Below are 12,132 nucleotides of genomic sequence, written 5' to 3'. Positions count from 1 at the left end.
TCTAGAAGAAGTAAACTGTGGCATATTGTTTGTTTGTTTTTGAATTTTATTTTATTTATATTTTTATACAGCATGTTCTTATTAGTTATCCATTTTATACATATTAGTGTATATATGTCAATCCCAATCTCCCAATTCATCACACACACACACCCCGCCACTTTCCCCTCTTGGTGTCCATATGTTTGTTCTCTACATCTGTGTCTCTATTTCTGCCCTGCAAACCGGTTCATCTGTACTGTTTTTATAGGTTCCACATATATGTGTTGATATACAATATTTGTTTTTCTCTTTCTACTACCTTCACTTTGTATTGACAGTCTCTAGATCCATCCATGTCTCTACAAATGACCCATTTTCATTCCTTTTTATGGCTGAGTAATACTCCATTGTATATATGTACCACATCTTCTTTATCCATTACTCTGTCCGTGGGCATTTAGGTTGCTTCCATGACCTGGCTATTGAAAATAGTGCTGCAATGAACATTGGGGTGCATGTGTCTTTTTGAATTATGGTTTTCTCTGGGTATATGCCCAGTAGTGGGATTGCTGGATCATATGGTACTTCTATTTTTAGTTTATTAAGGAACCTCCATACTGTTTTCCATAGTGGCTATATCAATTTACATTCCCACCAACAGTGCAAGAGGGTTCCCTTTTCTACAGACCCTCTCCAGCACTTATTGTTTGTAGATTTTCTGATGATGCCCATTCTAACTGGTGTGAGGTGATACATCATTGTAGTTTTGATTTGCATTTCTCTAATAATTAGTGATGTTGAGCATCTTTTCATGTGTTTTTAACCATCTGTATGTCTTCTGTGAAGAAATGTCTATTTAGGTCTTCTGCCCACTTTTTGATAGGGTTGTTTGTTTTTTTAAAATTGAGCTGCATGAGCTGTTTATATATTTTGGAAATTAATCCTTTGTCCATTGATTCGTTTGCAAATATTTTCTCCCATTCTGAGGGTTGTCTTTTTGTCTTGTTTGTAGTTTCCTTTGCTTTGCAAAAGCTTTTAAGTTTCATTAGGTCCCATTTGTTTATTTTTGTTTTTATTTTCATTACTCTAGGAGGTGAGTCAAAAAAGACCTTGCTGTGACTTATGTCAAAGAGTGTTCTGCCTATGTTTTCCTCTCAGAGTTTTATAGTGTCTGGTCTTACATTTAGGTCTCTAATCCATTTTGAGTTTATTTTTGTGTATGGTGTTAGGGAGTGTTCTAATTTCATTCTTTTACATTACCTGTCCAGTTTTCCCAGCACCACTTATTGAAGGGGCTGTCTTGTCTCCATTGTATATCCCTGCCTCCTTTGTCATAGATTAGTTGACCATAGGTGTGTGGGTTTATCTCCAGGCTTTCTATCCTGTTCCATTGATCTATAATTCTGTTTTTGTGCCAGTACCATATTGTCTTGATTACTGTAGCTCTGTAGTATAGTCTTAAGTCAGGGAGCCTGATTCCTCCAGCTCCGTTATTTTCCCTCAAGACTGCTTTGGCTATTCGGGGTCTTTTGTGTCTCCATACAAATTTTAAGATTTTTTGCTCTACTTCTGTAAAAAAATGACATTGGTAATTTGATAGGGATAGCATTGAATCTGTAGGTTGCTTTGGGTAGTATAGTCATTTTCACAATATTGATTCTTCCAATTCAAGAACATGGTATATCTCTCCATCTGTTTATATCATCTTTAATTTCTTTCATCAGTGTCTTATAGTTTTCTGCATACAGTTCTTTTGTCTCCCTAGGTAGGCTTATTCCTAGGTATTTTATTCTTTTTGTTGCAGTGGTAAATAGGAGTGTTTCCTTAATTTCTCTTTCAGATTTTTCATCATTAGTGTATAGGAATGCAAGAGATTTCTGTGCATTAATTTTGTATCCTGCAACTTTACCAAATTCCTGGATTAGCTCTAGTAGTTTTCTGGTGGCATCCTTAGAATTCTATATGTATAGTATCATGTCATCTGCAAACAATGACAGTTTTACTTCTTCTTTTCCAATTTGGATTCCTTTTATTTCTGTTTCTTCTCTGACTGCTGTGGCTAGGACTTCCAAAACTATGTTGAATAATTGTGGCGAGAGTGGACATCCTTGTCTTGTTCCTGATCTTAGAGGAAATGCTTTCAGTTTTTCACCATTGAGAATGATGTTTGCTGTGGGTTTTTCGTATATGGCCTTTATTATGTTGAGGTAGCTTCCCACTATGTCCACATTCTGGAGAGTTTTTATCATAAATGGGTGTTGAATTTTGTCAAAAGCTTTTTCTGCCTCTATTGAGGTGATCATATGGTTTTTCTTCTTCAATTTGTTAATATGGTGTATCACATTGATTGATTTGCATATATTGAAGAATCCTTGCATCCCTGGGATAAATCCCACTTGATCATGGTGTATGACCTTTTTAATGTGTTGTTGGATTCTGTTAGCTAGTATTTCGTTGAGGATTTTTGCATCTATATTCATCAGTGATATTGGTCTGTAATTTTCTTTTTTTTGTAGTATCTCTGTTTGGCTTTGGTAGCAGGGTGATGGTGGCCTCATAGAATGAGTTTGGGAGTGTTCCTTCCTCTGCAATATTTTGGAAGAGTTTGAGAAGGATGGGTGTTAGCTCTTCTTTAAATGTTTGATAGAATTCACCTGTGAAGCCATCTGGTCCGGGACCTTTGTTTGTTGGAAGATTTTTCATCACAGTTTCAATTTCATTACTTGTGATTGGTCTGTTCATATTTTCTATTTCTTCCTGGTTCAGTCTTGGAACGTTATACCTTTTTAAGAATTTGTCCATTTCTTCCAGGTTGTCCCTTTTATTGGCATAGAGTTGCTTGTAGTAGTCTCTTAGGATGCTTTGTATTTCTGTGGTGTCAGTTGTAACTTCTCCTTTTTCATTTCTGATTTTATTGATTTGAGTCCTCTCCCCCTTTTCTTGATGAGCCTGGCTAATGGTTTATCAATTTTGTTTATCTTCTCAAAGAACCAGCTTTTAGTTTTACTGATCTTTGCTATTGCTTTATTTGTTTCTATTTCATTTATTTCTGTTCTGATCTTTATGATTTCTTTCCTTGTACTAATTTTGGGTTTTGTTTGTTCTTCTTTCTCTAGTTCCTTTACTTGTAAGCTAGATTGTTTATTTGAGATTTTTCTTGTTTCTTGAGGTAGGCTTGTATTGCTATAAACTTCACTCTTAGAACCACTTTTGCTGCATCCCATAGGTTTTGGATTGTCGTGTTTTCGTTGTCATTTGTCTCTAGGTATTTTTTGATTTCCTCTTTGATTTCTTCAGTGATCTCTTGGTTATTTAGTAACGTATTGTTTAGCCTCCATGTGTTTGTGTTTTTTTACGTTTTTTTCCCTGTAATTGATTTCTAATCTCATAGTGTTGTGGTCAGAAAAGATGCTTGATATGATTTCAATTTTCTTAAATTTGCTGAGGCTTGATTTGTGACCCAAGATGTGATCTATCCTGGAGTATGTTCCGTGTGCACTTGAGAAGAAAGTGTAATCTGCTGTTTATGGATGGAATGTCGTATAAATATTAATTAAATCTATCTGATGTATTGTGTCATTTAAAGCTTGTGTTTCCTTATTTATTTTCTGTTTGAATGATCTGTCCATTGGTGTAAGTGAGGTGTTAAAGTCCCCCACTATTATTGTGTTACCGTCAATTTCCTCTTTTATAGCTGTTAGCAGTTGTCTTATGTATTGGGGTGCTCCTATGTTGGGTGCATATATATTTATAATTGTTATATCTTCTTCTTGGATTGATCCCTTGATCATTATGTAGTGCCCTTCCTTGTCTCTTTATTTTAAAGTCTATTTTATCTGATATGAGTATTGCTACTCCAGCTTTCTTTTGATTTCCATTTTCATGGAATATCTTTTTCCATCCCCTCACTTTCAGTCTGTATGTGTCCCTAAGTCTGAAGTGGGTCTCTTGTAGGCAGCATATATATGGGTCTTGTTTTTGTATCCATTCAGCAAGCCTGTGACTTTTGGTTGGAGCATTTAATCCATTCACATTTAAGGTAATTATATGTATGTTCCTATTACCACTTTCTTAATCATTATGGGTTTGTTTTTGTAGGTCCTTTTCTTCTCTTGTGTTTCCCACTTAGAGAAGTTCCTTTAGCATTCGTTGTAGAGCTGGTTTGGTGCTGCTGAATTCTCATAGCTTTTGCTTGTCTGTAAAGCTTTTGATTTCTCCATCGAACTTGAATGAGATTCTTGCCGGTTAGAGTAATCTTGGTTGTAGTTTCTTCCCTTTCATCACGTTAAATATATCATGCCACTCCCTTCTGGCTTGTAGAGTTTCTGCTGAGTAATCAGCTGTTAACCTTATGGGAGTTCCCTTGTATGTTATTTGTCATTTTTTCCTTGTTGCTCTCAATAATTTTTCTTTGTCTGTAATTTTTGCCAATTTGATTACTATGTGTCTCGGCATATTTCTCCTTGGGTTTATCCTGTATGGGACTCTCTGCGCTTCCTGGACTTGGGTGGCTATTTCCTTTACCATGTTAGGGAAGTTTTCAACTATAATCTCTTCAAATATTTTCTCGGGTCCTTTCTCTCTCTCCTCTCCTTCTGGGACCCCTATAATGTAAATGTTGGTGTGTTTAATGTTGTCCCAGAGGTCTCTTAGGCTGTCTTCATTTCTTTTCATTCTTTTTTCTTTATTCTGTTTCAAACAGTGAATTCCACTATTCTGTCTTCCAGGTCACTTATCCATTCTTCTGCCTCAGTTATTCTGCTATTGATTCCTTCTAGTGTATTTTTTATTTCAGTTATTGTATTGCTCATCTCTGCTTGTTTGTTCTTTCATTCTTCTAGGTGTTTGTTCTTTAATTCTTCTACGTCTTTGTTAAACATTTCTTGCATCTTCTCGATTTTTGCCTCCATTATTTTTCTGAGGTCCTGGATCATCTTCACTATCATTATTCTGAATTCTTTTTCTGGAACGTTTCCTATCTCCACTTCATTTAGTTGTTTTTCTGGCATTTTATCTTCTTCCTTCATCTGGTACATAACCCTCTGCCTTTTCATCTTGTCTATCTTTCTGTGAATGTGGTTTTTATTCCATAGGCTGCAGGATTGTAGTTCTTGCTTCTGCTGTCTGTCCTGTGGTGGATGAAGCTATCTAAGAGGCTTGTGCAAGATTCCTAATGGGAGGGTCTGGTGGTGGATAGAGCTGGGTCTTGATCTGGTGGGCAGAGCTCAGTAAAACTTTAATCCACTTGTCTGCTGATGGGTGGGGCTGGGTTTCCTCCCTGTTGGTTGTTTGGCCTGAGGTGACCCAACACTGGAGCCTACCTGGCTGTTTGGTGGGGCTAATGGCGGACTCTGGGAGGGCTCACACCAAGGAGTACTTTCCAGAAATTCTGCTAGTGTCCTTGTCCTCATGGTGAGCCACAGCCATACCCCACCTCTGCAGGAGACCCTCCAACACTAGCAGGTAAGTCTGGTTCAGTCTCCTGTGGGGTCACTGCGCCTTCCCCTGGGTCCCAATGCACACACTACTTTTTGTGTGCCCTCCAAGAGTGGAGTCTCTGTTTCCCCCAGTCCCATCAAAGACCTGCAATCAAATCCCGCTAGGCTTCAAAGTCTGATTCTCTAGGAATTCCTCCTTCCATTGCCAGACCCTCAGGTTGTGAAGCCTGACGTGGGGCTCAGAGCCTTCACTCCACTGGGTGGACTTCTGTGGTATACTTGTTCTCCAGTTTGTGAGTCACCCACCCAGCAGTTATGGGATTTTATTTTATTGTGATTGCGCCCCTCCTACTGTCTCTTTGTGGCTTCTCCTTTGTCTTTGGATGTGGGGTATCTTTTTTGGTGAGTTCCACTGTCTTCCTGTCAATGACTGTTCAGCAGTTAGTTGTGATTCCAGTGCTCTCACAAGAGGGTGTGAGCACACGTCCTTCTACTCCACCATCTTGAACCAATCTTCTGGCATATTGTTTTACATTATGTTTAAACACATTGTCTGTTCTTCCTGTGTGCTGTTTCCATACTTTGGCACACATAGCAGCTGTGTAACCATTGTGTCATCATGTGTGTCAAATCTGGGACAAGGATTCTGTGCTCTGTCTCCCTTCTTCTTCTGGTTGGATGTAGATGGCTGTGAAGCCAATAATGGATGGTGGGGAGACAGGATTGAAGACATCTGGGTCTCCATAACTGTGTGAAGGAGGGCTCTTCACTAGCCAGAACACCCACATATTCCTGAAGAGAAAATCTTTGATGATCAATATTTGCTGTCTTTCCCAGTAATAACTATGCAATGAAAAAAAGAGCATAAATTATATGAACATGAGAGAGAGAGAGAAATAAATTTCTGTTGTGTTGAGGCCTATTTGTTGGACCTATTTGTTCCAGAAGCTGACATTACTCTTGTACACCCTCATTCAACCATATAAACTCATCATTTCTTCTTAACAGGTGGTGGCTGACATTTTTCTTTTTTTAGTTGCTGATTATCTGGAACGTTATTCCTCACTGAATAGTAGTATGAGTTATACAGAATTATGATGAAACTATTGGAAAAGCTCACGCACATATTACCCTATATTACTTCATGTTGTTTACAGATAGGCCTAAGATAAAGGAGAGCTTAATGACTCATGGAAGAACATTTTGCTAGTTTTGTAAAATGTAGATTAAGCATTTTGAGTGACTTTGTAATCTTCTTGGATCATCATGAAGATTGTGGTGCCTTAGTATCCAAGTTCAGTGGCTAATTTTCACTTCATATACAGAAATGTATAGAAAATCTTTGATAGGCTTATTAGAAAATGTTTTCCAGGCTTAATGGATTCATATAAGCTGTATAGGCAGACAATGAAGGTGGAAAGGATGCTATGAAATCATCTTATATTAAAACAGAGGGAAAAATGTATTTGATGCTCATTCAAAAGTCTCAAATGTGGTGGTTCAAGAGATTTTCCATTTTGCAATTGCCATGATGTATAAATGACTGCTTGGCAGAGAGGAGGTATTAGGGATTTGATGTTTCTGCTTTGTAGTTTACTGTGTATGAACTAATAACATTTTCCTCTTCTAAAATGTGGTAAAAGCAACTGTGTACCTGTGAGGTTATTAACAGAGGTTTTATCTATGCTCATATATTTGAAATGTTTTGAGTCCTTAATAAATTTAATAGTACTTAATAAACACAAATAACTACTTCTGTTAACAGTTCATTTCTGTTTACTTAATACACTTCCATTTTCCCCCCATAATAATGCCAGAACATCTTATAAGCTCTGTGTAGCAGCTTGAGCAAAAATAAGACTATTTAGTGTCAACACTCTGTAACCCTTGCCATACTCTCTAGCATTTAAAGGCAAAATTCAGCAGGATTATTATGAACAAAGTAAAAAGTTTGTACCAAGGAGCCACATGGCTGTCACTTCTGTCTAAATTATGAAGGTAATGATATTTAAGTCTAAGACTTGTTCTTATAGGAACCCCCAAAACTCTTTTTTTTTTTTTTTTTTTTTGTGGTACGTGGGCCTCTCACTGTTGTGGCCTCTCCCATTGTGGAACACAGGCTTCGGACGCACAGGCTCAGTGGCCATGGCTCACGGACCTAGCCACTCCGCAGCATGTGGGATCTTCCCAGACCGGGGCACAAACCCGTGTCCCCTGCATCAGCAGGAGGACTCTCAACCACTGCGCCACCAGGGAAGCCCTAAAACTCTTCTTAAAGTCTGCTTTTCCATTGTACTTTTTAACATATTGGTGTGTACTCTGGGCCATGGTATAGCATGTATCTTGAAATTTTTGGTCTCAGGCCCCTTTATACTCTTAAAAATTTTTCAGGGTCCTGAACAACTTTAGTTTATGTGGCTTATATCATAAATATTTGCTGTATTAGAAAGGAAATGTCCCCATTTTGGAACACTTAAAAATATTTCTTAATTAATTTTAATTAATAATAAACTCATTTTATGCTAACATAAAAACAATTTTTAATTAAAAAAATTGCTATATTTTTCAAAACAAGCTTGGTGAGAAGAATGGCACTGTTTTTTTTTTTTTAAATAATTTTTGCAAATCTCTTAATTTCTGGCTTAATAGAAGATAGCTGGATTCTCTTATTTATTTCTGTAGTCAGTCTGTTGAGATACAAAACACGCTGAGACCCCTGGAAAACTGCAGCTTGTGAGAGAATGAGAGTGAAAAAGGCAAATCATGTCCTTGTATCATTATGAAAATACTTTTGACCTCCCAGATCCCCTTGGGTACCACAGTTTGAGAACTGCTGTGTATACTAACCCATAAAGGTTGTCTTTAGAGTATCTCCATTTTGTCACGTTTATTACTTTGTAACAGAAAATCCCCTTCCCATCCAGTGAGTGGGTGGTTGTAGTAAGAAATCAAAGATTAGAAAAAAAATTGCATACTTTATTTAAAAATTCTCATTTGGATCCATCTACAGAAAGCTTTGCTTCTTAATTCAACCAAATGGAAGCATTTAAAATATCAGTGTATAGGGCTTCCCTGGTGGCACAGTGGTTGAGAGTCCGCCTGCCGATGCAGGGGACATGGATTCATGCCCCGGTCCGGGAAGATCCCACATGCCGCGGAGCGGCTGGGCCCGTGAGCCACGGCCGCTGAGCCTGCGCGTCCGGAGCCTGTGCTCCACAACAGGAGAGGCCACAACAGTGAGAGGCCCGCGTACCACCAAAAAAACCAAAACAAAAACAAAAATAAAATATCAGTGTATATATATCTATATATATTTCTCTAAGTGAGAGGCATATCTCTAAGTGTTGGTAATTAGGATTATGATCTTATATATTTCTGATAAGTTGGTGGCAGTGGACAATTCCCAAAGATTAGCAAGTATATTTGTCAGACACAGTGATTTCTATGTGATAAACCAGTGGCATACAGTAATACTCGATTATTTATCAATTACAATTACTTATTTATATTTTGTTACTTATGTATGACAATAAGTGTTTCTTGTTTGTGCATCTGTAGCTTGGCTGGGATTTGACTTACCTGGGCTGGGCTCCAGACCGTGGGTTGGGTTCAGGATTGCTCTGCATGTATCTCTCCAAGACTTACATGGGACATGCTCCTCTGTGATGGCAGAAGTGTAAAGACCAAGCAGAAACTTGCAGTGTTTCTTCAGGCCTCCACTTGGACCTGACCCACTGTCATTTCAGCTCACATAACACTGATAAAGCAAGTTACATGGCTGAGCTCGATATCAATGTGGCAGGAAAGTATACTCTTCCAGTGGGGAGTGTTGGGGTGGGTGGGGAGAGGGAGTGGCTTTTGACTTTAAAATAATCTACCACAATGTGCAATTCCAAAATATTAGTAAAGAATAGTGTCTACTTACTTAATTCTTATTCAGTGAAATAACTAAGTGGCTAGATTTTAATTGTAATTTTAGGCTGCAGTCCTTCTATTGATTGTATCTTCTGAATATTGCTGGTGTCTAGCTCTATTCCCTCATTCTCACACTGCTTTTCAAGTTGTTTCTTAATCTTATTGATCTGAACTATTGTGAGAGCCTCTAAATTGGTCTCTGTCCTGTTACTATTGCTATGCCACAAACCACCCCAAAATGAAGTGCTTAAAAGAACAGCAATCTTTAATCTGCAGTTAGGGCAGGGTCCAGCAGAGAGGGTTTGTCTCTGTTCCTTGTGGCATCAGCTGGAGTATTTTGACTGGGTGCTAGAGGATCCACTTCTGAGATAATTCACTAACATGCCTGCTAAGTTGGTGCTAAAGACCAGGAACTTGAGTTTATCTCCACGTGAGTTCTCCACAGACTGCTTGGGCTTCCTCATAGCATGGTTATGAGTTGCAAGAGTAGCTGAGTTGCAAGAGTTAGTGTCCCAAGAGATAGGATGTGAAAGTTGCCAGTTTCTTAAGGTGCAGGCCTGGGAACTGGCCCAGTGTCACTTTTACTGGATTATATCAGTCAAGCAGTCACAAAGTTCAGATTTAAGGGGAGGGGACATAGACCCCACCTCTCAATGGAAGGGGTGTCAAAGGATTTTGGACCTGTATTTTAAAACCAGTATACTCTGTCTCAGTGCTTCTCTCCCCCAAATTGCCCATGTTTGCATCCTGCCCCAGATTCATCTTCCTAAAAGCATAGCTGTATTTATCCAGTAGCTCCCCATTTTCTACCGAACAAGAAGCAAGTTACTCTAATCTCTTTTTAGCATACCCTGTGCTCTGGCCAAACTTGGGGCTATTTCTTCTTTTGCCTTTGACCATATGTATTTTTTTCTCTTTCTAGAATATTATCCCTCTGATCTTTTCACATCTTGACATTCTGTGTTTAAAATAAATGCTAACCTCTCATGAAGATTTCCTTAAACTCTCCATCCTTCTGTAATGTATCCTTCTGTAGTCTCCCATAGTACATTTTAACTGTATCCCATTTAAAGACCTCCCAGTTTCTTAGACAATAATATATGCATATATATGTGTTTTATAATCTCTAGTAGATTTTATGTCCCTTGGAGGGGTCCATATTTTTTATACAATATTAATATTCAATTACAATGATACCTTGAGATACATGTAATAAGTGCCTGATTTTTTTTTTAATGAATGACTTGAAAGTGTGACTAGAATTAACAGAGTATGTTTAGACTCACTTGAAAACCTATTAGAAGCACTCTGGTTGTTGACTAAGGTTGCTGGTTGGGTATAAAGTAAATAAGTAAAAATAGATTGATGACTTAACCACCAACATGAATGTTAGAAAATATTGTTAAAAAGAGATTCCATTTACAGTAACAATCCAGCTGTACAATGTTGGAAGTAACTTACTTAGAAATGTGTAGTAACTAAGTGAGGAAAGCTATAGAACTCAATTGTAGGACATAAAATAAGTTTCAAATAAGTGGAGAGAGATACTTTGTTCTTGTAAAGTAAGATTCACTACAATAATGCATACATTTCACTTTTGTTCAATTAAACTACACAATACCATCCTTATCAAAACTGGGGAACTTGCTTAAAAAATTCTGAAGTTCTTCTGGAAGAATGAACCTATAAAATACTTCCAAAATTATGAGAAATATTTATCAGGGGTACTTGCCATCTCAAATATTAATACTATGTCAGTGATGATTGAACAGTGGTATTGGTAAAAGAATACTTCAATGAATAAAATACAGAGAGTCTATTTTTGGATTAGTATATATGGTAATTTAGTATGTCATAAGGTTGGTATTTCTGATTGGAAGGAAAAAGATGAATTATTCAATAAAAGGTGTTGGGACACCTGCCTAGTCATCTGGAAAAATAAAGCAGAATCCCTACCAAACAATTCATGCAAAAATAATTCTAGGGGACAAAAATAATACATGGAACAAGGTAAGCTATAAATGTATGAGCAAAATATATGGATGATTACTTTTACAATCTTGTGGTAGGAAAGGTATCTCGAAGTAGAAACCATGAAGGAAAGGATAAAGAAAATGAAACTACATACCACATTTTAAGTCTTTTTTTTATTTTAGTTCGTGGAAAACCATCTAAACTTGTTGCGGAGACAATGTTCTGGGGAAATATTTGCATAGCATGTGATCAACAAAGGGCTGATATCTCTAATGTACAAACAGTTATTATGATTTTATCAATAAGATAGAACATCTTTATAGAATTGTAGGGAAAAATATAAGCAGGTAATTCATAAGATAATGAATATGGAGCCAGTAAACACATGAAAAAGTATGCAGTCAAAGTGCCAATTAAACCAACATGGGTATATCTTAATAATTGAAATGATAAAAATAAAAAAAAAAATCTGGTGAAGGACCATTTTTTTCCCAGTCTGTGACTGAAACACTTATAGAATACAATAAAAATAAATAGTTAGGGAAAGAAAATGAAAAATATTCAAAATAAAATCTCAAATGCATTTCTATTTATTTATACACTGCTTTCTATATATTTACATATGTATTCTATGTGTATAGAATATATATCTATATGTATCTTATGTACTTCTATAAACTGTTCATCAGCTATAAAATTACTCTGTAAAATTCTCTTAAATCTTTCAACTGCTGAATTCAGAATAGACTATAAGGGGACAAATCCAGAAGGGAAAAAATCAGATACCAGGTTATTGTGATAACCAGGGAAGAGCTGGATGATA

The sequence above is a fragment of the Leucopleurus acutus genome, assembly GCF_964270905.1.
Source record: "Leucopleurus acutus genome assembly, chromosome: 16".
Taxonomy (NCBI): domain Eukaryota; kingdom Metazoa; phylum Chordata; class Mammalia; order Artiodactyla; family Delphinidae; genus Leucopleurus; species Leucopleurus acutus.
The sequence above is the reverse complement of the archived record's forward strand: the minus strand, read 5'-3'. Positions refer to the sequence as shown.